The 23,888-nt window shown below is 34.7% G+C and overlaps 1 pseudogene; it reads left to right on the forward strand.

Annotated features, from left to right (window-relative positions):
- The first annotated feature begins 3,965 nt into the window (after positions 1-3,965).
- Positions 3,966-5,399, forward strand: LOC149252875 (purine permease 3 pseudogene; annotated as a pseudogene).
- Positions 5,400-23,888: the final 18,489 nt, after the last annotated feature.

Genomic DNA, 23,888 nt, shown 5'->3' on the forward strand with positions numbered 1-23,888 from the left:
AGATATGATACATTTGTGTTAGATTATATCTAAAAAATTTAACAAAATGTATGTGAATCAAAATTAACACATACATTACAAATTACATTAAAATATTCACCCTAACCATTAATAGATACTCATCCCACACCCTCTTCCTCATGAACAATCAGGTCTTGCCAACCATTATGACAACCCTTTTCATATACTTTAGGACCCTCAATTTTCATGTTATCTATCTCCTCATCTATTTTATATACAAAATTAACACATGCATTAGCTCGTGCTCCTTGTTGATTTAGACTAATATCAATTCGAGTCAATGCACTCTGGATGTTGTCTATAATGGCATCCCTTCCTTCTCGACCAATTTTAGAAGTGGCATCCATCTATGAGTGTATAGTTACCAGATGAGGAGGTTGGCGTATCAAAGGTGGCAGAGAGTGAGGCAATTCAGTATCATGTAATCACATAACACACCCTTACGATCACATAATCGACCACTCCTAGTACCATCATATTCAGATGGAAGGTCATTATAATCGAGTTTCATACCCAAAATGAATTCTGCATAAAATAATTTTGCAAAATAAATTGGAACCTTATCATTCCATGGAATCTTTCCATATACTACAAGGAACCTATCATACAAATGGTTTGTTATATCAGGGTGCTTGAAATATTACACCTTAAGCATATTTCTTTCCAACCCATCTTTGAAATTAAGCATCGATTTTTCATTTTCTTTTGTAACCCTTTTATTAACCTTGTCCCATTTATCGAGACCCATTACTGCTTCCTTTATATGCCTCTGTTGGACAGTTGGCATTGTCTGGACGGCCAGTGTCCTAGTGAAGCCATCTACAAGTGTGTTGGCATTGATGTCAGTAGCCATGCTGGGGAGATGTGTTGGGCAGTTGGATTTTCCTAACTGTCAGTAGGAGTGTTTGCATTGATATAACCAAACTAACTGGGATGCTTGTTGCAGCAGATGTTGGCAGTGATGGCCCAAGAGGAATCCCATGGTTGTTCATGGCTCAGGCAGATTCCTATGATAGCTACACGATTTAAGTAGAGAATCATCATAGAAGAAGGCTTAATGGAAAAGCCATAAAATGATGATTAAAGGGATGGACCAGATGGAAGTCCATCATAGCTATAGGCTTCATGCAAAGAATCACCTTGGTGGGTGTGATTTCAGTTGTCCGAAGAGTCAAGGAGTTGAATAATGTCAGAGAGTTTGGAGCCATGTTAGAGGTAGAAAATGGGATCAATGACTACATTGTACCCTGTCCATTAGAAAATGCTCTATAAGAGATTTCCAATGATATGTGGAAGTCCATAAATGGATTCTTGGTTTAAACGTTATGGCCTGTTGAAGTTCAGCGATTTGAAGCCTTAGGCAAGAAGGAATATCGTATATCACAGATTAGAGGTCTAAGCATATCAACAATCGTAGATCGAAGATCCAGTGATATCATTGATCACACATCAAATACACCAAACCTATCGATGATCGCAATTGGAGGTCGGGACATTGGTGTATCAATGCATCGATGGTTGGAGGTCAACGGTCCAGAATATCGGTGATCAGGGCATCAATACATTGGTTTGTTGGCGATCATAGGATTCAGGTTGTCAGAACTTGGTAACAATTGAAAAAGGCCAATGAGAGCGGCTCTAATATGTGTTAATGCACAGTTAAGAGGAAACCAAAAGAAAGAAGTGTGAAACACTTAACAAAGGAAAAAGGCCCCTGGAAAAGTGCTAAAGGACTTAGCACCTTAAGGCAAGCCCTGACAACCGCACCCAACCCTATGGTTAATGATGTTAATGAGATAAACAAAAAAGGGCTAAAATCCAATTGAAACTTGTTGTTTTTATATGTATTTTAAGTATAATGTTTTGTTAAGGAAAAGACTCTAATATTACACTGTGGTGTAAAAAGCCCTGTTATAGCAGCACAAAGGCTTTAAAGTTGTATGGGTTGGCAGTTGAAGATTAAATGAGTCAAAGGAGTTGGTCATTGGAATGAATAGGAACTGTCAAAGATCTCTAAGACAAGGCAACGATGACAATGGTCCTTAGAAAGGCCATGCCTGAGTATAGAGAAGCCATGCTAAAGTACTATCAAACTCTATGAGCCATGAATAAGCATGGAGAGTCTCAATGATGGGAGAGTTGTAGACAAAGAGGACTATGCTTGGTTTAAGTACGCAGGTAGACAAAGAATTAATTCTCAGTATGTAGAAAATAGTCAGGTGCCCATTCTGATAGTTAATGTAATGGTAGAGACCAAGACCAATGTAACAACAACATAGAGAGGTCATGCTAAGGTACACTTGCATAGTGTTGAATGCATGACAAAGGTGCAACATCTATCAGGGAGGCAATAGAGGAACAAAAACCAAGAGTTTGAATGAGCAATCGGGGGGGAAGCAGCATTGCTACTAGTTAGCTAAGGAAAAAGCTTTGAGTGTGTGCACTATTGTGTTAGGCTGAGTAAGAGCATGTTCTACATAGAGAGGATGGAAAATGCCTAAGTAGAGGTAAGAGACCCCAAGAGAAACGTTTCTGTGTAAAAGGTGAAAGTGCATGTGTGCTCTGGGTGTAAGGCTGAAGTGCCTATGTGTTGTGTAAGAAAGACTGAAGAGCTTGTGTGTTGTTGGTAAAGTTGAAGGTGTTTCCTTGCAATATTTGTCCTGGCCATAACAACTTTCCTTTCAAAAAGTCCCTTGCAAGGTCAAGAGTATATTCATTTTTCCCATGGTCTTCTACCCCTTTAATAGTTATGTTTGTTGCTCTATTTTGTCTTTCCTTGGTTTCTCTACCTTGCATGTTATCAACCCAAATGTTTGTTTCTCTTTCCTTATTAGCATAATTGTTAATAAGTTGAGCCCAAGTTTTGGAAACTTTTGTGGAATCTCCTTTCCTTTCTTCTCTTTCTTTCTCTTCATGGTTGTCTATTTGGGCAACCAATTTGTCTTTAGCTTAGGATGGTTTCGCATTCACCACCTTTGTACTTTCCACTACATATTTCTTTATGTTTTGCCAATCCACATTCATCCATTGCCATTCTATCTTCCCTATTAGGAGAGCTTCCTGTAGCAATGTCACTTGTTCTTTCAAAACTTTATTGCTTTTCGTTAAAGCCTTGTTGTCAGCTATTATTATATGAATTCTATGATCTCTTTCCCACTCCTTAGCTTCTAAAACCTTCAACCTCTATTTTGCATTTAACAATTCTTCCACATAAAGATGAGACGACCGAGTGAGAAGTATGGATGTGGGACTATATAAGACATAATCATCAATAATATATATATAAATATAAAATTTTAACTTTGAGTTTATCAAACTTCAAAGAGAAATCAAATCTCTTGAGTAACAAACATTTATTCAATTTTTACAGTCTAAAATATATTTATACCTCTAAATCTTTAATCTTGAAGTAATATGAATCTATGTCCATAAATACTCCTATTTATCCTTATTTAATTTTTTCCCCTTCATTGTTGTAATTTTCCCTCATTATATTTTCCTCCCTTGGGATAAAGTGCTTTCAAACTTACTTTTTAAACATTACATGATAAGGTGCTTTCAAACTTACTTTTTAAACATCATATTTTCCTCCTTTAGGATAAGGTGCTTTCAAAACATACTTTTTAAACATGTTATATCACCTTTTAGGGCTCTTGATTTTGACAGAAACTTTTTCAAAACCAAATAAATGTTTTGGACTTATGTATAACTCCAAGGCTAGATCCTTTTGGAATTCAACCTATATACAGGAGTGGCACTGAAATGTCTTTTGGACTGACTCGGTTAAAACTTAATCTTAAGATCACCCTAAAGCTTAGGACGCACTTTACCATTTCAGAAGAGTGAAAGGTAACCGAAATTTACACGCCAGGGAAGCCGATGGGACACCACCAGATTCGTGATAAGAATAGAACATTCTTGCCATTACATTTCGTTGGGAAGGATGTATACTCCCCGAATAGACTGCTCCCCTACCGGTTAGCGAGGGAATGAAAGGTTACAAATACCAGGCTCCTGTTCCCGTACACTGAGTCACCCGATAGGGTTTCTTTCAGGTTTCCTATATCGGCCATTCAGTATGTCTGGGTATGGTGTGTCTGAAACCGAGAACATGGAAGCACCAGCTGACACAGGCGTGGAAGGAATGCAATCTCTCGTGACCAACAGAAGGAAAAGGTTAAGGGATCGAATCCTCCTGTTCCTCAACATCTTGATCTTGGCCATGGGTTCAACTCCGGGGTCTTTGTTCACAAGAATTTATTTCCTACACGGTGGATCGAAACGGTGGTTCTCTTCTTGGCTAGGAACTGTGGCATGGCCTCTTCTCCTCCCGCCTCTCTACTTATCGTATAGAAAGCACCCCAACAGAGAGAATGGCATCACCCCGAAGCTCTTCCTGGCTTCGTGTGGAATCGGGATTCTCACGGGCGCCGACAATTACCTATACGTATATGGCCTCTCATTTCTGCCCGCTTCGACTGCCTCTGTGCTGCTCGCCACCCAGCTCGGCTTCAACGCTATTTTCGCGTTGCTGTTAGTCCGGCAAAAGTTCAGCCCTTTTCTGTAAATTCCGTGGTTTTGCTTACTGCGGGTTCCGTTTTGCTTGCCTTCCATACAAGCAACGACATGCCTGAAGGAGTAACGCATCGGCAGTACGTGCTCGGGTTTATCTTCACGCTGGGTGCAGCTGCCCTCTATGGTCTGGTTATTCCCTTGATTGAGCTGGCCTACAAGACAACAAAGAGCCCAATGACGTATACCCTTGTTATGGAGATGCAAGTCATCGTGTCTATTTCGGCCACTGTTTTCTGTACAGTGGGCATGCTCGTTAATGGAGAATTCCAGGCCCTCCCCAGTGAGGCCGAGCGATTTCGTCTAGGGAAGGTTAATTACTGCATGGATGTTCTATGGGGCGCAGTGGTGGGGCAGTTTTATTTCATTGGGGTCTTCGGCGTGACGTTCATGGCGAGTTCTCTGTTGAGTGGGGTCGTCATTGCCGTTACAATTCCGGGGACTGAGGTCCTCGCTGTGTTGTTATTCCATGAGAAATTCAGTGCGGAGAAAGGCATGTCGCTGGTGCTGGCCTTGTGGGGACTCGCATCTTATCTCTATGGGGAATACCTTTGCTACTTGAAACTGGGGTCTCCTAACTTGCCCGAGGAGCAGAATAAGCCAGAAGGCCCACAAGGAGCTGTACATGCACACTAGTCCGTTAATAATGTGTGACAAGACCACTCTATTAATGATGCTGAAGAATTAGCCACAGCCGACTCTGTAAAAGCTAATCTCCCTGCATCGAATTGCATTAATATTCAGTTTTAGTTTAATCTCTCGTTTTAATTAATAAAGTAGGCTCTATGATGTGTCTCTGTTGCAAAGCATCCATAGATGGGGGGTTATTCTCTGGAGCTATGATCTCTCATCTCTGAAAATCAGCGTAATGAAAGTTTACATAACGTTAAATTTTATTTTTAGTTAGCGGTTTTTACATGAATGTTATGTGATTATAACTGTAATTAATTATTTTGATCTTGTACTGTAATTATAACTGCAATTAATTATTTTGATCGCAATTATCACTGCAATTAATTATAATAATTTTTTAATCAAAATAAGAGAATCTCTATAATGGAGTTGTTTAGGGAGGTGGAGGAATTGCCATGATGGTTAAAAATGGTTATAATCTAAGCAAAAAAATTTCAAAAAATCTTGTAGGTGCAGTGTTTGAATCATGTTTTTGATGGTAATTGCCATGACCATTAAAAATGGCTAGAATCTAAAGAAAAAAATTTCAAAAAATCTTGTAGATGCAGTGTTTGAATCATGTTGCCATGACCGTTAAAAATGGGTAGAATCTAGAGAAAAAAATTTCAAAAATTCTTGTAGATGCAGTGTTTGAATCATGTTTTTGATGGTAATTGCTATGACCATTAAAAATGGCTAGAATCTAGGCAAAAAAATTTCAAAAAATCTTGTAGATGCAATGTTTGAATCATGTTTCAGATGGTAATTGCCATGACCGTTAAAAATGGCTAGAATCTAGGCAAAAAAAATTCAAAAAATCTTGTAGACGCAGTGTTTGAATCATCTTTTTAATGGTGGAAATAGAATCATAACCATCAAAAACTTTTAGGATACCTAAAATTATGAATTTGGACAACTTTTACATGGAATTATAAAAATCCTTACTAGATTTTTTTCAAAATATGACCGAAATTTCTATAACTTTCCAAGCAAAAAATATAATTTTTAACCTACAGCCACTATTAAAATTAATGATCTGTTTTATATATCTTAAAAAAATAAAAATGATTTCAAAATATAATGAAAAGGACCACTGAATCAGTTACAGTCAATATCGATTAAGGTTCATGATCGTTGATATATATATATAGATATTAAAAAAAAAATTATTTCAAAATATAATCGAAAGGAACACTCAATCCGTTACCATCAATAACAATGGTTATATCACTAGTTTTGTATGCAGATAATCAATGGATATATCACTAGTTTTGTATGCACATAATCATGATTCAAGTCATTTTTTTCCGATATTTGATTATTTATTTCTCTATAGCTTTTTATTTGATTTTAGTATTAGTTACGCAGAAGACGTTATTTAAGCCGTTATTTAAGGGAAGGCTCTCCATCGACCTTCCGTCGTCTGTCGAGAGCCAATGAGAAACTGCCACCTGTTTATCAAAACACATTTATGACTGAGTCTTGGACGGACCCGCTGTGGCACTGAACTGCCTGCACTTTTATTTTATTATACCTACTCCGTTGACTTGTAACCTGCCGCTCTCGAAACCATTGTCGATGCAAGACCTTTGCTGGCTTGCTCACCGGTTCAGGTCATTTAAATTCTATACTTGCTAACCAGTTCGGGTTATTTAACTTATATACTCCCGGGGCATGTTTTATGGGTAGTATATGCTCACTAAATTGAAACAAGTATATTATTTGGCCATGAGCATTTACTGTCCCACATATTTATGGCTTAATTACATAATAAATAAGGCTTGCCCTCCGGTAAAGTATATAAATCTGTATAAGTGTATAAATATATATATATATATATATATAAATATAATATATATATATATATATATATTTATTATTTTTAGTATGGTTCTAATTACTATGTTCCCATGGGTATATAATGTTTATAAATATTAAATAATGTTTATTCAATATTTTAGACGTAGATAATGTTTAGAGTATTTATGAGTATAAATTATATATTATTTATATAGAAACACATTTTTAAAGAGTGTAAAATATATATAATATATATATACATGTTTTGTCCATGACATGACATGTCATCTATTGCATATGGCCATTTGTGCATTTGTCTTCTTATGATCCTTATATAAATTATGTCTTTTTCATTTAATTTTTTTTTCCATCTCTCTAATTCTATTTTTTTTCAAAGAAATTGATTTGAAATATTTAGGTTTCCCTTGATGCATCCTTTCTATCCTAAGTAAGTTGGGATTGAGTCTTATTAGGAAGAAATGTTTTTATGAACTAGGGGAATACTCTTGCAAAATTTTTCTTTTAATATAAACAAATCCCATAGTATAGATAATAGGTTGAATAATAGAGAGTATAATGTATCTATGAAACACTAAAAAAACTCCCAATATACACAAGAAGTGGAATAATACCACCTAAGAAAGAAGTAGAGGATAAGGCCACCACATAATTCTAAAGTTAGGAAGGTCAAGTAGCAAGTAAGAGAACATAATTCTAATGAGTTTTCAAATCCCCAGTGGCCTATCCCACCAGTATACAAATAAGAATATCTTTTGTCGCAATAGAGATCTCCCTCAATTTAAGACAATCCAAGAGCTAGGTCCAACAAAGGGGATAGTGCCTAAGGCCAAGAACAAAACTAGTATAAGAAAAGGTCCTTGCTATGAAACAAAATGTGCAAAACAAGCTTATAGAAGGAAAACAAAACTATAACTTACTTTCTAGACAAATTAGATATTCCTTTCTAGACAACAACCAACAATCTCAAGAAATTCACAAAAACCTACATGAATCCATAGATAACATGCATAAAAAAAACTATACTGAAAATCATGAAAAAAATTAATAACCATAAGGAGTGGAATAAACTCCATACTATATAAGTCAAACTTCAAATTCTCAATTTTAAAGGAAACAAAAAATGCAAATTTTACCCCCGATCTTGGTGCGAGATAGCCAATTGTTCCTCTTGGGATTCTTGTCATGTGTGAAAGGATCACTGAAATAGATGGAGGGCAGATAAACCCTTTCTTTCGCATGTGTGATTAGGTAAGTGAGGTGGTTGCGGGCATGGGCTGAGTTAATGGTGAAGAGGTGAGCCCCAGGTCTCTTAAACTCCAGGTGGGTAGGACTCAGCATCCCATGCATGCATTTGTCTTGTGTTGGGGTTTCGCTCCTTGAGGTAAGCGTACACTTGGCTATCAATCTATTTTATGCAAGGAAGGTCAGGCAATTCTTCTCTTGGGATGTGACTGGTCCTCTTTGGTTCATGATGTTTGTAGTCAGGTATGTTCTTATCCCTTTCCCCCTCCTCGACTGCGTCATGCTCATTATTATAATGTTTCTTGAAATTTTAATGATCATCTTTGTCATTCGACCCTTGTGAGAAATGGAACTCGTTTTCTAGAGAATGGGAAAGCTTTTCATGGTTTTGTCATCTATAATGTCTATTTTTCTATGTTGATATCTATTTTCTTTGTCATTCTACTGCCTCCAATGGGAATGCATAGTATATTTCTGGTTTGTAGTCTTATGTTGGAGGAATGTATGTTCGTCGATGTTGGTTATATCATTGGATTTTTGGCACTGAGTAGGGGAATGGGCTTCAATTATTTGCATCCAATTTATTAAATCCATGGTGTCAACCTCACTGTTATTGGGTTGGGGAGCCAGTCTATGGAACCTTTCTCCTAAGGTGGCAGGCTAATTTTGGAATTTCTTTGTGTATGGACTTAATTGAGAACGAGGTGCTCGTATATAGCCTTGAACCACAAAGGTGGTCGTCCTTTTTGACCCTTAGTTTGTATGAAAGGCTCTAGCCTAATGTTGTTTGCCTCTTGATGTTATTTCAAGTTACTGTGTCAGGTTCTAGTAATTTCAGTAATCACCCTACCCACGAGCAACCGATATGGTTCTGTACTATCGCTTGTTTTGTTCAGTTGTTAGTTTTTGGTTCTGGTGTTTGGTTGATAATTAAAATGGTTCTCCCATCCCTTGTGTTAGCTTTTTTGGCAATGGGGGATGAGGTCATAGTCGACAATCGAGGAACCGAAGTAGCAGGGATTCATCATCCTCTCAACAACTGAGAAGAAGTGGCTATAAGATTGATGCTAAAATTATCAGTGACGCGGCCCAGGCTTACAACACAAGCACCCCAGCCCAAGTTAAAAAAAGATCTCGACATGGGAAGCATAATTAAATCAGTGAGTAGAAGCTGAAGTGCATATATAAGACTACAACGTCATCGATCCTAGCTCGTGACATACTTGAGGCCGCACCACCCAATATGAACAAACTATCCATACCTCCTAGCTAATGAAAAGTATTGTGGCCAAAGCTATCATGTATATAGGCTCTGTCAAATCTGATCTAGGTTTTCAGGAAATTTAGAAAGAATTTCAACTTATCAAATTTCAAATCTAGTAGCAGAATGTTTGTCTCGACCACATTGAGCAACACATTACGTTCCTTCCTTAGTCTCAATTACCAGGCTCCAGTCCTAAGGACCCGTCTCCCATGGAGTCCTCGAATGAGTAGTTGTTATTTTGGTCATGGAAGCTCCTAATTTTTTTTAGCTTTCTTGATGTATATGTTGGCTAGTAATTTATACTATAACTATTTAGGTGATATATAGTTTCCATACATTCAGTCATATAAAGCTTTATTTAACATACTTAAATTATTGATATTTTCAATGAGATATAATGTGATTCGGTGGCCAACAAACCTGGTTTTCCAATGAGTAAGATGAAGTCATTAAAGATATTTTATAGTTGTAACATACTTTTAAAAGTAAATGAATAAAAATTCTGCTAAACATACCCAAAAAAAATACATTTTTAAAAAGCTACCTTACAACTTTCACAAACATACTCATTTACAAAACTAACACCTACAATAATTATAAAACATTTATGGCTAATATACTCCTTGATTAAAAAACCAACCATAACTCTTTCTTCATAATTCACATAACCACCATCCAAAATTCATCTCCCATCCATAAAATTGCATATTCACAATACATATCATCAAATACTAACAAGATTATGAAGTGTTATTGATCATTGTCTCTCACGTGCATAGGAATGCTCGTCTCTCCTGAGGATCATCTCTCATGATATTTATAACTAATATTCTCCATGATTAAAAACCTAACCATAACTCTTTCGTCATCATTCACATAACCACCATCCACAATTCATCATCTTCCATCCATAAAATTGCACCTTTACGCTACATGTCATCAAAAACGAGTATATATATATATAATATAATAAAATACCAAGTTTTAATATATATAATATAATAAATTACCAAGTTTTAGTTGGTTTAAATTCTAAAAAAATTTACAAACAAATAAATATAATTATAATTATCATATATTTTATTTTAAATTCAAATTTATGAGATATTTCTCTTAATACTTAATAAATCTAAAGATAAAATAAATTTGTATTAATTTTTAATATATTATTTATATTTATATAAATTTGGTATATTATATATATATATATATATATATATATATATAAGTATTTTTATTTTTAATTTTATTAAAACAAGATAATATATATAATATATAAATATATATATATATTCTTAATTTATAGATGTCATTTATATTTTATCTATATTTCACATTTTTATAAATATAGATATTTTTTTATTAACTAAATTTTAATATTTTTATTAATTATAAGTTCTGAAATATCATGATTATATTTATATATATTTATTTATATATATATATATATATATATATATAGGGAGAGAGAGATGCACAGTTTTTTAATTGGATTTTTTTTTTTTATAACAAAAACATCAAAGCATAATACTCAATTGGTAACTAGGGGCATTAATTTTCCCTCCACTGTGATTTTATATTTCAAAAACATGTTAGCATATGTGGCAAAAAAATTGAACTAGTAATAATTCTTATAAGCATGAAAGGATAGGAAACTGGTAGTTTGTTAAAAACAAAATTTTAATATAGACACTATAAAATATTTCTATATTGAATTATTAAATATGTAATCTTTATGTCAATAATAAAATATAACAAAAATATAATGTAAAATAAAACATTAAATATAAAAATGGAAAGTCATTCACATATATTTCATAATTATATAAAACATAAATACCCCATTAATCTAGTATGGTGGTCGAGTGTGAAAATAATGATTACAAGGAGGGGGGATAGGTGTACTGTTGCAACCCCACTCCACCTAGCTGTAACATGAATTTACTATGAATCCAACAAAATCCCACACATTCAATCCACTTTGTGACATGATAGTGCACTCAAAGTCTCTTGCGATGCATAAAATTAATTAAGGGTCACACCTGGAAGAAATTTCCCATTTTGGTTCATAAAGAGTTTCATATTTCTACTATGAAAGTCTTAATTTGCACTACAATATGTTTCCTATCCCTAGTGGAGGCTAGGTCGAGGCCCCCCTAACCTACCCTCCCTATCCACCCCTTTCTGAGGTCTCTTAGGGTTTACATGTTGGTCACAGTTGTAGAAACTACCATATGATTTAGTTTTCTGGACTGACATGGGTGGTATTTATTTGTGGTTGATGAAACTAATAGGACAAGGAGATTTGAAATCTATGTTTTGGTTGTGCATTTTTTTGACAAAGTTCACCCTACATTCACTCTTAATAGCATAGTGCATAAGGTATTTCTCTCGTGCATCTTAAAACACAATTATTTTATTTGAATTCCCACTCATTTTTGGATATATGTACTTTCTATTCCATATGCTCTATTACATATTTATATTTTAGTACTCTAAACACAAATATTGGTGATCAATAGGTTGGACCTCGCTTTGTATGGCTATACTCTATGCTTGTCTTCCAATTGGCCTTTCTTTCCTAGACTTTACTACCTTCTTATTGGTTCACTTTCACTAATGCCCTATCCATGCTCATCTTACCTCTTTTAGCTAGCCTCTACCCTTCTCTACTGTCTCTATCTCCCTTGTCCCTCCTAGGTGGTTAGTCCCTTATCGAGTCAATATTTTATCATCTCCTCGCTCATCATGCCTTGAAAAACGGTCAGGAGCCATCGTGATTGCTCTTATACAGTAGAGGGTAGTGTCAAGGTCAAGGAATGCATTTTTTAGCTCAGTAATATCATGGCCATATCTCGCACCACATAGAGTTAGAAATTGACCATGCATCCTTAGAGTCCATCGATAATAGGAATCAGTACACAGATGAGTACACAAACACTAATATTCTTACCTCAAGAGTTGTGTAGCTCCCAGATTCGGGTCACACAGGAGGAACACAAAATCAATAAAGATGGATAGTGGGCCTATATTGGAACATCAAGGCCCTTATTAACAAAAATATACTAGAGAGAGATGAGGCCACGAATGAATTATCTATACAGTTGGATGAAACACAAAAATGATCATAGTGAAATTTCCCTAAAACATCAAGACATGGCCCTTTGGTTGGCTAGAGTCAAGGTCATTCTCTCAAGAGAAAAATGACCAACTTCTCATAGTACTCTTGCAATACCTATAGATGTTTCAACCTCCACTTAGATGTGATAAGGCTTCCTTCCTTGCTAGTGATGGTTCTTCTTTGATCCCCTTTACATTTTCAGTCTATACTATTTGTGAGTAACCTCGGTACAATTTTACTAGGATTAACGCTAAGTATTCTAATAGAAACCCTAAAATTAATGCTATGTGATGTCAAAGATATGGATATTATGAGTCTTATAGTTCCTTTTGAACAAAAGTACTATCTTTTGCCATTGGTCTAGTTTCCCAAGCGACAAACTATAGTGGAAAAAGCTACGATATGTTTCTATATGCTATATCTATTGATTAATCAGTAGAATATGAAATTCTCATACACACATAATGTATATATATTTTTTAATAATTAAATTTACACTTTTAAATGATTTTAATATAATTATAATTAAATAATATTTAAATATTACACACAAAAAAAATTTATATTTTTTAATAATAAATGTTAAATATAAATATATAATTGTATTGATAATTCTATTTAAAATCTATTGATATTATTATTTTTAGAATGTACATATTCATGATATATTTATAGAGACGTGTATGGTTATTGTATACACCTAACTGTTAGTATCCACTGAATTTCTTGTTGTTTGAAATGCACTTTCGAATACATAAAGTGATTTGACACCTTAAAAAAAAAAATATACTTGGGGCACTTGAGCTCTTCAGATAAAAAAAAATAAGCTTATAATTCTTTAAAATCTCTACTAAAATTTAGGCAAAATTAACCAAAAAAATGTTCAGAAAAAAAAACCATGTTTTAAGTATTTTCAATTTTATTTATTTCATTAAATTTATTATAAAATATTTTATTTTCCCTACTCTATTAGATCTTATCAATTTATTGTTCAATTAGATTCTATCAGATTGAAAGGGGTATTGTTCAATTTCGAGAAGACAATCTAATATAGCAAGATAAGTTTAAATTCACATATTAAAAATAAAAATAACTAGCAATTGCACGAGATGTTGCGAAGGAAGCTTCATAAGGCGACAACATATAGCACTAATTAATGCTTCTTTGACAATTGTTGAAAGAAAGAAAGATATCAACAAAAGGAAAGGACCATGCTACAATGTACTACAACAATAAAGTGGTTGAATGTTTGGACTTGAGGTTATACTGCATCAACAAAGTGGTTAACTGGTCCCTTCTGTTTATAATAGTCAATTTGAGAGTGTGGCCATGCTAAAAACAAAGTAGTTAAATGTTTCTTTCCATTTATATTAGTAAAGGTGAGGGTGTTTATCATGTTTGAACTTGAGGTTGTATTGCAAAAACAAACTGGTTAAATGGTACTCTCCACTTATAATAGGCAAGTTGAAGGGTGACAGTCATGCTTTGAAATTCAAGTGGAGACTTTGACTTATCTTTGCATCTAGAACTGCCTTCAAATAATGGTGTATCAATCAAAGAAAAACACTAAAAGGTGTGAGAACTTGCTTGTTGAATCAAATAACCATAGTTGTTCATGGCACATGGACGAGTCTAGTTGAATTGTAGAGACATGCAATGAAAAATACTTCATTATTAGATGTTCCATATGAACCACCTTTACATATACTATTTATGTTAACTCATTTTGTAAAGAAATAAGTTTAGGACACATTCTTTCAGAACCCGTCTTTGATAAGCCTCCTTTTGGTGTCAAATTCCATGTGTTTCAGCTAGCAACATCCATGTGAGGTATTTTTGTCATGAATTAAAACATCATATGCATGAAATTGTACACATCCATTGATATTGAAATATCCATTAGAGTTTGAAGTTTAAAATAAATAAGAAAATTAAGTTGGTGATATTTATTGTTGTTTAGCTCAGTTATATCTATAGATTTAACCTAAGGTGATTTTATGTCTAAATTTGTGATTTTGCAGACAGGGATTTTTGGTAGTTATACAGACTTTAAAATATATTTTCCAGTGCCATACATGTTTATTATAGTTTTGAGTAGACTAGGTTCAAGGCTTGAACTGAATTTATGTTTACATCAAATATTTACATTCTTGCCATAGTTTGGGAGGTAGAAACCATATATTTACAATTTTTCAACTTATCGTACTCTATTCCTTTATTTATTTTTAGTTGTCCAAGCTTAGGGTTCAAACGTATCTTTTGGACATATTGTTTAAATTTGAATGGTTAAAATCCCTGCAAAGCCTTGTGATAGACAAAGCAATAATTTATTTCTTTCTTTTTGAAAAGAAGAAGGTTGAGAAACAATAACATTGCATATAAGTATGCTTTATACTAGGACAACCTACAAAGTAGCCTTTCAAAATTAAAAATAGCAGCTAATCTCAAAGAAAAATGATGGTGGTATTTAAGTACTGAATCACCAAAAAATTGCTAATGTTGTGCATAAAAATAGAGCATATTACTAAACCCTAAAGGTTGCCTTTACTTGCAAGAATTTTGATCCATTTGCAAGGACTTTGATAACTCTTATGTTGCGAATAATGGTTGTTTCATATTCTGGTGGCTTCTCAACCACTCGTTGTGATGCATGTTTGTTCTTTAACCAGCACTGAAACTTATTCTCCCACAAATGCATGAGAGTTTGGAGGTTTCCAATTTAATCAAGTCCTTTCTCAATATCTTTCATGTTGCATTTTTTAGATTCTCACTCACAAAATCCACATGGCAAACCTTCTTATATGGTGCCAACTTTGAAGACAAACCCAAATCAAGAATAATTATGGCATTTTTAATCAATGTTTACATGGTTAAATATTAAGGAACAAACCCAATGAAAGTGCCTAATGAAGGTGTTAAATATGTGGAATATGTATATAGTGGGCCTAAAGAAGAAACTATAGACAAAAAATACTAAAGCATCATTCCAAGATTAAATCTGATGGAAATGATATCAAGAGGGAAAACCAGAAAGTGGTTGAAAAAGTTGTTGGAGATCTTGGCAAGTATACAATTACAACAATAGGACAAGAAGCATTGGTGGTTGAAAATGACTCCCAAAATAACTATGGAATCAAAGGTATGGATATCTTAAGTATAGAATCTCGATCATTTCAATAAATTTAATATGGTTCATGTTTTTCCTCCAATTCAACATGAGTTATTATGAACTTCACATTTTAGACAAGAAACATAGGGATAAATTTGACAAAAAAAGCTAGATGAACAAAAAACATGCATGTTTGGTCATTGGAAAGTCAAATTATTTTATGACATCCATCAGCGCCTTTCCAAGAAAAAATTGGTTGTGCTTTCTTAAGTACAAGCCATTAGCTTTTATAACAATGAAGGAATACATATCAATGGTTCAAGCTCGAAAGGAAAATTGATAAGAAGATTAAGGTTTTTAGAAACTAGAGTTTAGGAAAATAAACTCTAATTAATTCTACAAGTATTGCAAAACTCAAGGTACTTGCGCAACATAAGCACACTATAGAGAGGAAAAGACTATTGTTGAGATGGAAAAGAGCATTGTCAAGGCAAAAAAATCTCAAACAACTTTTGGGTTGAAGCATTTTATAGTAACATTCAATAGAAGCCCCACTAAGGTTGTAAGAAACATCTCACCTACAAATCCTTAAGTGGTAGGAAATCATAAGTAAATTGTTAAGTTTTATGTAGGTATCGAAACTTGTGATATCTGGTACAATTATGGCAATTTTCTAGAACATGAGATCTATTTACATGATTCTCATAATTTTTACATATCACTATCAAAGTCACATGACTTGGGCTTAAGAATAACTTGGTTGAGCTTAGTTATAACTAAAGCCTGAAATAAACTTGAAAATAGGAATAAATATTAAAAAAAAATGAAAATAAAAAAATCATTCCAAGATATACCTACTTCATAGACAATAAAATAAACAAAAAGAATATAAAATTATTAGTATTAGATTGGGAAAAAAATGAGTGCAGATTATCCTTGAGAGTGCTTCGAATCAAGCTGCAAAATCATAGATTTGCAGGTTAGAGCATGTTAGTTTAATTCAAAAAGTCTAAATTATGAGTCTCAATACTGAGAGTAAGTCATCTGTCCAAAAAAGAGAAGATAAAAAGATAATCACAATTTTTTCTGTTTTTCTCTTTTGTTGAATTTTGGTCTTACGATGCCTTTAATGGGAAGAAAAATGCTGACCATTTTTTCAAATAGTATAACACCCAGCATTAAAGGTAAATCTTGCTTTCTGGTGAAAAGAAAAAAATTCTTAGTAAGAAATAATGGCGTCATTTTTCAATAAATTTCTCGAAAATACTTTACAATTCATTGATTTTTATGATTCCTTAATCTATACCAAATGTAGATTATAACAGAGAACTGAGTAACACTCACAATTCATTGTAAATATTTCAAACTGGTTGAACATACTTTATAGACATGAGTTCTATTTAATAACTGGTAAGTTGTATATGACACATTATCAATAATAATGCATTGAATTCACATTTTTCAATAATAACTAATTATTTAAATAAACTCCATACATTATGTAGATTCAAGAGAACAAACTTCCAGAAATTGCATGTTTTCTTGATTGATCAGTAAAATTAAAACCAAACCAATTGCATGAACAAAACCCATAAGAAAAGATTAGAAAATGTGAGATGTAAATTCATGGATTTTCATCAAAAGACTCTGAAATCTTGTTATTTTTCTTGATATGACATGACATGAATTCAAATTCAAATAAAACCATATCGAAAATTTGAATGCACTAGGTAGAGGAGCTAGCACATGGCCTTCCTTCTAGCTGTTCAAGACCTTTATGTTAGTTTGTAGCTAAAATCCACAGAAACCCTCATGATATCATGTACATTATGAGTAGAGAGGATCCCCTATAGTAATATTTTGTTACAAAATTTGTTCCAGTTTCAGAGACAGGGCCCCTAATATGGGCCATTCAAGAGAGTTTGCTTCATCCAATCTACAAATCCATCATCATGTAATTTCTCGAAGGAATTTTGTTGTGTTTCTTCATGCCACCCAATCTGTGATAAGTACTCCCCCTAGGTGAGTGTAGGTGTCAAACATGTTCGGAATGAAGTTGTCATGCAACAGGTCGTCGAAGTCGTCATTGTCCACGAACTTCTAGGAAATTAGAGTGGGAGATATAGGCTTTTCGTGTTCCATTTCTTTGAGCAGATGATTGAAGTTAGAGTAACCACTTAAGTCGTCATACAATTCATCAAGCAGATTTTCAATGTTAGAGTAACTATTTGGGCACTCGCCAATGTTAGTGTCGCTGCCTGCAATAGTGGACTCAGTTTTCGACATGGAGAACCCACTGTCATGATTCTAGTGGGAATTTTCATTGTGCTAAGAACAAGGCATAGGGTTCTCAGGCAAGGAAGAGTACTCACAGTTCTCAGACAAGCAAGAGAAATTAGAGAGGGATTAAACACTGGCATTTGAAATAATGTGTATCAATTGTGGAAGTGATTATAATCAGATGACTCAAAATACAAAAAAAATGATAAAAACGAAGGAAAGTTCAACTATGAAGGATTTAACATGTAAGAAGCTACCTTTTGATCTCTCCTCAGCGTGCAAAGTAATAAGAAAAACCTGAGTGGAAATTCATATTTATATTCATGTAGCTCTCAAAGAAGTCATTTGGAGTCAAATGATGGGAAGCAATACACTGGAAATAAAACAAGTGAAAGAATGAGATAAATTACTTGATGATTTTAGGTATTCCTTCACAAATCTTTGGCACTCTGCAAAATTTATCAGAAGGAACAATCATTTAGGAAGACACTTTCAAAATTATGGACATACCCAAAAGGGATAAATTCCCTAATACAAAAATCTACTTTAATTTTTTTGGCACAAGAAACAAAAAGATGCATTTTACGGCTAAAATTCGAGCAGAGAAAAAGAAATAATTAAAAGACATGCGATTCTAGACATAGAACTAAATAAATAAAACTACCCTTGCATTGAGAAACTCCTCAATATGACCCTTAGGGAACCAACCCAGTAGAGGTGGTCCTTGCCTGAGCCTCGACATGCACTTGAATGTCCAAATCTCATCTTCCCCTTTGAAGAAAATATCCAAGCCCTCTCCATAAATTTGAACTAGGGCCTTCTCAGAATTTTCTCCTTACTCATCTTCCAATTACACTGAAAGACTGTGTTCATCATGGTGCCCATGAAAGGCATGAATTCTAGACGCTTTGCATCCACAATGTTCACCCATTTCAACACCAAGGAGTGTAGAACAATCTTAGCTTCTTTAGGTAGGATTCCCACCGTGTATGCGAGCCCGTCCATTGGATGTACAACATTTATGCATTCATAGAGGCCATGGTATTCGACCCTGGGAAAGGAAACAACTAGTTTATATAATTAAAGAATGGATTCCACATGAAAATGAATTTCAAATCGTATACAGAGATTATGAAATACATAATAGGACGAATGTTGTTGAGTTTCAAAGGGCTTCCCTGCTATATAATTATGAGGATGCGGGCGAGACAAAGTAAAACATCTACTCAATATTCTAGTTAAACGATTTGCCGACAAATCAAGGAATTGTAAATGTAGCTTGAAATGAAAGGCGAGATTGTTCTGTCAAGGTCAAATCTTGCAAAGTTGAGCCTGAAAACCCTCTCATTATTGCAGGTCACGCCTTCAAGCTCCAAGTCGATGTCATTGCAAGTGGTTTTGATCTTTTCTCTGGTCCATTGCATGAGATTGTTGGTGGGATCCAATTGTCTCATAAACCCTAGGAGCATGTTGGCAACATCCAACTATCTCAAAAATGCTAGGAGAAGTCACTTGAAATAGTTAAATGTGATGGAGGCTCTACAGTATTCTAAAGAAATCAATTCAAGAATAGATTATTGTTCAATCGTCTAACAATGAATCTCACAGTGCAAAATCATACAAAATGACAGTGATAGAAATTTTTCCCATAAAAATGCCTTACATCATAAAAATCAACTTAGTAATCATTGAAATCAATTCAATTTAGATTTTGATAATAAAAACTGATCTCTCTATCATGTACTCTATATTCTAATCAACTAAATGATGATGGAAGTCAATTTAGATCTTTATAATAAAAACTAATCTCTCTTTCTACTTTTATTATTCTCATATTTTTTTATACTACATAGGCATAATATAAAAAATCTATATAGCAAATATAAAAATTATATCTGTGATTTTGCGAATATTTAAATAGCAAGCAATTTTTAACCTATTATATTAATAATATTAGTAATTACTTTTCAAACCTCTATGCACCTAGGAAAGTAAGAATTACATTTGTATTTCTGTTATGATTTTGTGGATAAATATCGAAATAACAAGAATTTTTCAACCTATTACATTATGATAAATAATAATCGTAAGTATTTCTTAAACCTGCATAGTTCCAGTTTCAGTTTGGCGGGATGGAATGGAAACAATCATATTTATAGGTTGTTTATAGACTTGGAAATAAATGTTTGTTCACAATTTTGGCATTTCCGGCACACTATAAAGGAAACTGTCATATTTATATGTCATCTATGTAAGTGAGAAAGAAAAAGGAGTTCATTAAAAATTTTGAGATGAATGTACGTGACACCAAGCACATAAATTTATTGGAAAACAATTCTGTGAAATAAATTCTATACTTAAATTTGTCGTAACCACATGTAAAAACCATTTGGTCACAGGCACTTTGTGACTAGGCAATCGAAACATTATTTTTCCAGATTAACTGATCTTATCTTGGTCACATGCAGTTAAGGATATTAGAAGAATATTGAAGGCATAATAACTCAGTTTTTACATATACATTTGGTGCATGTATCTTAAAAATAAATTGAATACTCTGAACAATAGGACAAGCAAATATAAAACACACTACCTTCTTACATAGGCTACATGACCGACTAGCGCAAACATCAACATCAATAGATTAAAACCCTGATAACATAAAAAATAGTAAATATGAAGCTTCTGAGCAATAGAACAAGCAAATATAAAACACACTACCTTCCTACATAAGCTACATGACCGATTAGCGCAAACATGAACATCGATGGATTAAAACCCTAATAACATAAAAAGTAGTAAGTATGAAGCTTAAATAATATGTATCGATCTTAGTTGTATAGTATTCAACTTTGATTAAATGCTCCTCGCAATTTTTAAAACAATTCAGAGATATAAAATGAAAAATACGTATATAGTTCCTCGTTGCACCTATTAAAACAATTTATAATATGCAGCATATAGTCAGTTTTAATAATTAAATCTTGACGATCTACCTATGATGGAAAAGCTTATATTCTACAATTAACTGGGTCAAACATTTTGATCTGAACACACAATGAACACACAGTTGCTATTTTAAAATAGTTATAATAGCAAGTATATAAATATAATAATAATAATATCTATTTTTAAAGTCACGGCTAGACATCAAATTGGTGTATGAGAACTCTTTGTTTGTGCGACAAGGGCCCACTTCCATTTAGGGATTTGACTGCTAAGTCTACTAAGGCATACATACTCTACCTCTCTCTGGTTTTGAACTTATAACCTCTTAAGAAGAAACACATTCTCTTAACTATTAGGCCAACTCAAACTGTATATATATATAAAATCGTATAATATCCATAAATTTAAAATGGTTTTGAAAACTTAAATTAAGGCAGATTCGTGGAAGCATTCCAGCCATATAGATAGATAGCAGTCATAACCCATCCTAAACATGTTACTGGACAGGTGGATTGTTCACTTATCCTTGAGTCTTTGATTGCAATGGTTCAAAAAAATAATCAATAATTTCAGAACTGTGAAGCAATTCATTTCTAAATATTCTAAATTTTACATTAATGTATAAGTGCTGCCATGTATAAGATATGCAGATTAGAAACTACCTACAAAATTTTCCTCCCTGTAACTACGACTGATGTCATTTCTATTTTAATAAATGTAGAGGTCGGACTAACATTGTATGCATCTAACCTGAAGTATTTGAACCAACCAACAAATAATATCATTGCAGAGACCTATTGAACGTAGAAAGAGAGAAAATATTGAAACTCTGGCATGATCACAATAATTTACCTTGCAGTGGAAAATCGAATTAAATTTCGTACTGAATAGGGTAGGGAACCTACACTGCGGAGTATGATTTTGGAATTCATAGGATTTCTAGAGACAAGGTTGGCGAGCAATACTCCGTTGTCTATGGACGACCGGTTTATTGTAAAGCATGTACCACTTCGACCAGATTCATGGGATGAAGCGGTAAGACATGAGCCTGACACGGAGGTATTGCCGCTTAGGAAAGATTTTACGGACCTGAGAGATCAAACATTGCATGAAGTTGATTAAAATCATTGTAAGTTTTAACACTCTACAAATAATTTCTGCTATCTTATTCTTGATGCTAATAGAAAATTAACCATTTTTTAATATTAAATAAAAAATACTCCCAGATGCGGGTGTTTGAGGTGGCCTTAAATTCGACGGGACAAGGGTGGGGCGAGGCAGATCGCCACCTGCCTACCCAGTACAGAGTGTTAAAGAATGGTAAGGTAGTTGGCACATGGCATGCGCACAAAGCTTGGTTTATCGGCTCTCACTCTAGAGGAATCGGTTCTCACATCATGTCCAACGCTATGGTTCCTCCCTCTGCATGCTCCGGCCTGCATCAGAAGATGAGGTTCATGAATGCGAAAGTTATGGAAGGAGCCTCCCGAGGCATGCCAAAGAAGGATAAGGCCAGAAGATGTCTCGGGGATGCGGTGAATTCGACATTGCTGTTTCATTTGATTTACCCTCCTGCCTTTGGTCTCATTTCTGATTTCCGGTCGCCTGAGGGGAACCTGGTCATTCCTAAGATCTCCTGGAACTTGTGGGGGAAGGCTCCTCTGTCGCCTAGCTCAACCATCTTGGCGGAGCGGACTCTGTTCCTCCTCTCCTATTTCGAGTTGTTGTTTTCATGTTTTTGTCTCAGTGATTCATCTCCTTATCTATGGCCTCGTTTCTGGTCTTGGGTGGTGGGATGTTGGCTCTGTCATAGGAAGGGATTTCTCAGAGCTAAGCTTCGCTCTTCTAGCGAAGAGGCTACAGCTTTACCGTTCGCTCCCCTCTTGGATTTTGGGTCTCTGTTGTAAAGTTTGTCCGTTCTGCAGGCAAAGCTATTACGCCTCCCCAGTTCTTGCTGTTGTTCCACATTCCTGGATTCCTGCTGTTGCTCTACCCCAGATGCCTCGTTTACGCCAAAGAATGGGATGTCATAGAGGCCAGCCGAGGAGTGCACCTACCAGTTCTTCATCAAACTCGCCTTCCCTTTCCAGTGAGTTGCTTGTAGGCTGCTACCCCAGCACCCGTAGTGGGAGAGGGAGGCTCCACTCCACCAGCTACCGCCATGGGCCTCCTTCCACATCTGGTTCTGCTATCTTTACCTTTCATAGTACGTTGAATCGGCCCAGGATAACTGCTCATTTCTCGGTGGTTTTCCATGAAGATAACCAAACAGAAGACTCTAGTACCCATCCGGGGGGCTCGGAGGAAATCTCTGCTCCATCTTCATCCCTCCAGCTGGATGTTGGAAATGCGCCTCGACAGGATTTGAATGTACAGGTTCGCAGTGCTCAGGATGTGGTGATGGCTGACCCTGGTCCTTCTGTTCCGAATGCGGCTCAAGCAGGGGATTTGCCAAATTATGGTTGGTGTCGAATCGAGGAAGAGCCTCCTGATGACTAGTTCGTTCACCCAAGCCTCTTCTTTTTGCAGTGTGACTTTCACCTCTGGGCAAGTTTGTAAGGCAAACAGTTTAGTGGTTTTCTGGTGTCTTCTGGCTCTTTTGTTAATTTTTTTTTATCATGTGAATCTCAGTCCGGTCCCTGCGTGGGTCCTGAAGCACATTACTACCAACAGACAGTATTCTCATTTGCATTTTTTGACAGTTCTGCCTCTCGTTAGTGTAGAGTTTTGACTTCGGTCACGTTGTAATTGTACCTCCTTCTTCTGCTAATAGAATTAGTATTATTTAGGAAAAAAAAAATATTAAATAAAAAATACATATAATTACAACCACATAA

Source organism: Pinus tabuliformis, chromosome 7 (assembly GCF_031772625.1).
Source record: "Pinus tabuliformis cultivar Carrire ecotype Pingquan chromosome 7, CPIR1, whole genome shotgun sequence".
NCBI lineage: Eukaryota > Viridiplantae > Streptophyta > Pinopsida > Pinales > Pinaceae > Pinus > Pinus tabuliformis.